General features: G+C 39.4%; 1 long non-coding RNA gene across 1 annotated transcript; it reads right to left on the bottom strand.

The window, feature by feature from the left end:
• Positions 1–309: 309 nt before the first annotated feature.
• On the bottom strand, positions 310–5251 carry LOC105747326 (uncharacterized). The gene is made up of 2 exons (XR_001119409.3): positions 4157–5251; positions 310–952 (listed from the first exon to the last, which is right to left on the bottom strand). It is a non-coding gene; the product is annotated as an uncharacterized lncRNA (long non-coding RNA).
• Between the last annotated feature and the right edge of the window lie 1099 nt (positions 5252–6350).

Below are 6350 nucleotides of genomic sequence, written 5' to 3'. Positions count from 1 at the left end.
TCAACTGTTTCTCACACCCTCCCCCATATTCTTTGGGCCATCTGACCCATCCTCACAACCCAAGCCCCCCTCAAGTCTGCAAAGCCCCACCCAATAGTATCCCTGTACCCCCCATATTATCCCTTCCCTGTACAACTACTTATCCCCATTTTATCATAGATTTCACCCATATAGACATTAGCTCACAACCTTTCTCTCCCCCAATTTCCTGTAAGCCTATCATCCATTGTACAACTCTCTGATACAATTGGTTTGTTTATTTCTTTTTTTTTTTGAAGGTTTTTAAAGTAACATTTATTTTTTTCAAACTTTTAATTGTGCAATATAGAAAACTGAAAAGCACAAGAAGCAAAGAACACAAAAGTCATCCAGAATCACAAGCAGTTTAGTTTGACATAACCTTTAGGTCCTGTGTGTGTATAGACACAACGGAGCATACATTTTTATCTAGTCAAGATCTCACAGAATGTATCATGCTTTATCACACATCATGAATATTTACCAACTCACAGCCCCAAAGCCATGAGATATTGTGATGACCAAGAATATATGACACCATCTCAGCGGGAAAAAAATGTATTCCTTTCTTGGGGACAAAAATATCAACAGGCCTCTATAGATACTGGCAGAATTACAAATACTGTGCTCCCTTAATAATGCTCAAGTTAAAGTGAGACAAAAGCAAGAGTACAATAAGTATAATGCTTCTAAGAAAATTCATTATCAGATCTATATTGAATTATTAGCAAGAACATATGTTTCTATTGAATTAACAATGTTTTCCTATGGTATAGCCAAGAGATGCTCACACACTGTTAGCTTCAAATGGAAATATGAACACATCTGCATATACCCCTCCCCCTGCCCTTCTGCAGCCAATTTAATGAACAAGTCCTGGTGCATACTGCTCAGAGGTGGTTTAACAATTCCACGTCAAAAATGCTTCTATTAACTAAAAAAAAAAAAAAGATATTTATAAATTCATTAATTCACTAGCTCTACATTTTATCATACATTGTCACCTCAAGATATCTAAAAAGCTTAGATGTGAAGTAAAGTATGAACCATATCTGCAATTAACACAGGTATTTTTACCAAAAAATGTACTTATAGAACTATGGTTATAATCTACAACTGTCTTCTAGATATAGAGTACTACCAAGGAGCCCTTCCCTTTGCCCTTCCTCATCTTCCTCACCCACCATTTCAAGGTGGATGGACAGAGGTCACTCCCAGAAGACAGTACATCCTAAAACTAACACAAGAACCTTTATATAGGGATTATTTTACTACCTCTATTTTTTACATACTTTGGACATTAGGTCTTGTCCTGTAATACACAGTAATAACTAAAATGCCTAGAGAACAATGGTCAGACAATCTGAACTTGTCTCACAACTCACAGGCAAAGAACCTTCCCTGGGCACTTCCTTCCCTGCCCCCACCACCACCCCATCAGCATCCTGCTCCAAGACATCTAGTTTAACAATCCCATTCCCCAAATAGTCATTCCTACGTATTAACAGAAAACATATCTGAAGTATTGTTTTACACTTTCTACTTTAACATGTTGTTTACTTCTAAACATCTAGAAAGACTAGCTGTTTCAAGCAAGGACTTAAGCTTGTCCACAATACACACAGTAGCACTGAATAAACCGCACACATAATAAAGGATATAACCCAAAAATGTCTTCTTAAAAGGAACATTCCGGCCTATAATCCTTCCCCTTCTGACCTCTATCAACTTAGTGGTTTGCATTTGCAATGCTTAGAGGGGATTTTTTTTTTTGAACAATTTTGCTTTCACAAATTTAATTCTGTCGTTTTCAACAGTCTTCCCTATGAATTTTAACAAAAAAAAAAGTACAAAATGCATTAGTTTACTAACTCTACTTCTGTAATACACTGGCAACCTCTTTAACATCTAGAAAGACTAGATGATATAACATTAGGACAAGTTTGTCCATTATATACACTATTTACACAGAAAAGTAAAAGAAAATGCACAGAACACAGATGATGGTTTATCTTATCTAACTACAGACTTACTGCCTTAGAGCACTTGGCACTTCCTTCCCCCTCCTCCCTGAAACAGCACATAGTATGTAACTGCTGTGGAGGTGCTGTAACCACTCCATTTCCAAAAGATCTTTCATATGAAATTTAACAAAACAATATCTACAATGTTATTTCACTACCTCTACTTTTAACATACTTTGTGCACTTCTAAACATCTAGAAAGTCTAGATGTTTCAAATGAGGACTTAATTCGTCCACTATATACACAGTAGTGTTAAATAAACTATACACATGTAACAATGGTTATATTTGAAAGTGTCTTCTAAATAGAAACATTCTGGTCTAGAGCCCTTCATTTCTCCCAATCCCTTCTCTTTACTACAAACCCAGTGGCTGATTTACAGGCACATGTCACTTAGATGTGGTTTTACAATTTCATTTCCAAAAGCCATTTTCAGAAGATAGCATTTCTATGAATTTTAACACAAAGTGTACAAAATGTGTTAGTTTACTAACTCTACTTTTGTCATACATTGGCAACCTCTTTAATATCTAGAGACTAGATATTGTAAAATTAGGACTCATTTGTCCAGTATATATACAATATATACAGTACAGCAAAGTTAAATGAATGCACATACAGGGCAAAAGATGATCAGAAATTTTCTAGTACACACTAGCAAACACCTTTTGCACTTTCTTCCCTCCCACCTCCCTCAAACCAAAGAACAAGAGTACAGTTCCATTTCCAAAGACAATATCCCACCAGTTTTTAAAAGCTATTTACAGTGTTCTTTTACTAACTCTATTTTTAAGCACATCAAGCACTTCTAAAATATTTAGAAAGACTAGATATTTCAAATAAGTACTTACTTGTCCACTACATACATAATGTTAAATAAAATTGAACACACATAACAAGGTTATATAATCTGAGGTATCTCCTAAACATGACCATCTTGGCCTGGAACCACTCCTTCCTCATTCCCTTTTCTCCACCACCAGTTCAGTGGACAAGTACAGGCAAGTGCAATGCTCTGAGGTGGTTGAACAAATTCATACCGAAAGTCAATAACAGAAGACAAACTTTCCAATGAATTTCAACACAAAGTATACAAAATATGCTAATTTTACTAACTCTACTTTGTCATATACTGTGAACCCCTAGATGTTGCAAAATTAGGACTCATTTGTCCACTATATACACTATATACAAACCAAACAAAATGCAAAGAACATAACAGAAAAGTTTTGCCTGAAATTATCCAAGTATGGACATACTAGCAAATTACCTTTTGCAATTGCTTCCCTCCCACCTCCTCCAAATCAATGAATGAATATATAGGCAGTAGTATGCTACCCAGAGAGACGGTTTAGCAACCTATTTCCAAAAGACAGTATTTCCTATGAAACTGAGCAAAATGATATTTACAAAATAATGTTTTACTACTTCTACTTTAAACATACGTCGGGCACTTCTAAACATCTAGACAGACTAGATGTTTCAAATAAGGACTTATTTTGTCCACTATATACAGAGCGGTCTTGACTAAACACACATTTAACAAGTTATAATCTGAAAGTGTCTTCTAAATATGAACATTCTGGTCTAAAACCCTTTCCTTTTATCCCTCCCTCCACATCCCTCCTTGTGGGCTATAATGCTCAAGTTTTCAGAAGACAATCTTTCCTAGGAATTTTAACACAAAATGTATTTACTATATTTTCATACACTGGCAACCTCTTTAACATCTGGAAGACTAGATGTAAATTAGGACGTGTTTGTCCATTATATACACTATATACACAGCAAAGTACAAAACCAAAAGCGGGCGGGAACACAGGGACAATGGTTAATCTTGCCTCATTCTAAACACACTAGCATAGAGCCCTTGCACTTCCTTATCCCCCCACCCCCAAACCAGTGCACAAAATGTGAACTATTCAGAGAGGTGGTTTGGCTATTCCAAAACCCCCCATAATATTTTATATGAATTTTAACAAAAAGATTTTTACAAAATGTGTTCTTTTACTACCTCTACTTTTTACGTACGTCAGGCACTTCAGAACATCTAGGAAGAGATATTTTTAAAAAGTACTTAGTATTGTCAACTATACATAGGGTAGTGACATACAGAACAATGGTTACAATATGAAAATATCTTCTAAATATGACCAGTCTGGCAAAGAATCTTCTCATCCTCTTCTCAGCCTTCTCTGCTTCACCTCCTCTAACCCACAAAACATGGATGTACGTGGCTCCCGGTGTCGCTTCCAGAGGCAGTCTAAATTCCATCTCCAAGTCATTTCCAGAAGATATTTTTCTATTTTTTTTTTTAAATAGATGCTCATTACAAAACATGTGATTTTCTAACTCTACTTTATCATACGTCGGCAACCTCTTTTCATCTAGAAAGCCTAGATGTAGCATAAGTTTTCTTTTAAAAGGTTGGGGGAAAAGTTGAGAGCAGCTTTTTCATATTATATACACAGGCCTTCTGTAAATGGCCAGTAAATCTTCCCAAAGGGTTGTGGACACTTCTTGTTGCCCAAATGTTGCACGTTATTCTACTATTTCTCTCTTCAAATATCAAGCAAGTTCGGGTAGAACGATGACTGGCCGCCCGATGGCCGCTAACCGTTCCACCCGCCATTGTCCAGGGTTCCGCTCACCTTCCAGGCCCGTTAAGGCCTTTGTCCGTTGTTGTCGGGGCAAGCGGCATGTTGTCCAACCGGGACTGAGCGATCACCTCAGATCCCGGATCTGCACGCTTCCACGGCCTATAGAGGTGGCCGAACTTGAGTCCACGCAGGCGCGCCTTCTGGGCCCTGGAGGTGCCTAACGGCCCTCCGTGGCGTTCGTTCGTAGCCGCCATTCTTCTCTCCCCGCCGCGCCCGCCGCCCAAAGGGGCCGCGTCCTCGGTGGCCCGCTGGGGGCTTAAGCCGCCGCCCGACAATTTTGGGCAAGGAAATCTGGCCGCGGGTGGGGCCCAGGCTGGGCGAGGCCGCCACCGCTGCCTTCAGAACATCATGGGGGAAGGGAGAGCAGGGTTCCGCCGCTGCCTCAGGGCCTGGTCCGGGCCAGTGAGCAATCGCGGCGAGGGCTCTGGGTCTCTGCAGGGCAAGGACCACACACCACCCCCGGGCCCCCCGGCTCACCCACCCGAGGGCCGAGAGGCCGGAGGGCCCGGGGAGGGGATTCGCGCTCCGCTCTTCACCGCGCTCTCTGCCGGAACTCTGGTTTGTTTATTTCATATCAGAAAGGCCATGTAGTATTTGTCCTTCAAAGCCTGGCTTGCTTCACTCAACATAAGGTACTCAATATTCATCCATGTTACCCCATGTGTTTGTACTGTAATCCTTCTTATAGTGGAATAGTATTCCATTGTATGTATGTACCACATTTTATTTATCCATTAATCTCTTGAGGGACAATTGGGTTGTTTCCAACTTTTGGCAATAGTGAATAATGCCACTATTAATATCGGTGTGCATATATCGGTTTGTGTCCTAGTTTTCAGTTCTTCTGGGTATATAACCAGTAGTGGAATTGCTGGGTCATATGGTAAATCTACAGCTAGTATTTTGAGAAAGCACCGAAATGTCCTCCTCAATGGCTGGATCCTTCTGCATTCCCACCAGCAGTGGAAGAGGGTTCCCATTCCTCCACAGTCTCTCCAACCCTTCTAGTCTTCTGTTCTTTAGTAGCTGCCAGCCTAATGGAAGTAAGATGGTATCTCATTGTAGTTTTGATTTGTGATTCCTCACAGCTAGTGCTTTTGAGCATCTTTTCATGTGATTTTTAGCCATGTATATTTCTTCTTTGGAGAAGTCTGCTTAACTCTCTTGCCCATTTTTTTAATCTTTTTTTTTTTATTTTTGAGATGTAAGATTTCTTTATATATGCAAGATATTAGTCTCCTGTCATATATATATTTACCAATTTTTTTTTTTACCATTGGATAGACTGTCTTTCACTTTACTGACAAACTCCTTTGAGGTGCAAAAGGCTCTAATTTTGAAGAATTTCCATTCATCTATTTGTTCTTCTGCTGCTCGTGCTTTTGGTGTGAAGTTTGTGAAGCCATTTCCTATTACATGGTCCTATAGATGCTTCCCTACCTTGTTCTCCAAGGTATTTATGGTCTTGACTCTTACATCTAGGTCTCCCACCCATCTTGAGTTGATTTTTGTATAAGGTATTAGGTGATAATCCTCTTTCGTTCTTTTGCATATGGATATCCATTTCTCCAAGCACCATTTGTTGAAGGGGCCATTCTCTTCCAGTTGAGTGGGCTTGGTGGCCTTGTTGAATATCAGATAACTGTA

This window comes from Dasypus novemcinctus, chromosome X (genome assembly GCF_030445035.2).
Source record: "Dasypus novemcinctus isolate mDasNov1 chromosome X, mDasNov1.1.hap2, whole genome shotgun sequence".
Lineage (NCBI taxonomy): Eukaryota > Metazoa > Chordata > Mammalia > Cingulata > Dasypodidae > Dasypus > Dasypus novemcinctus.
Note: the sequence above shows the minus strand (reverse complement) of the source record. Positions and strands in the feature narration are given on the sequence as shown.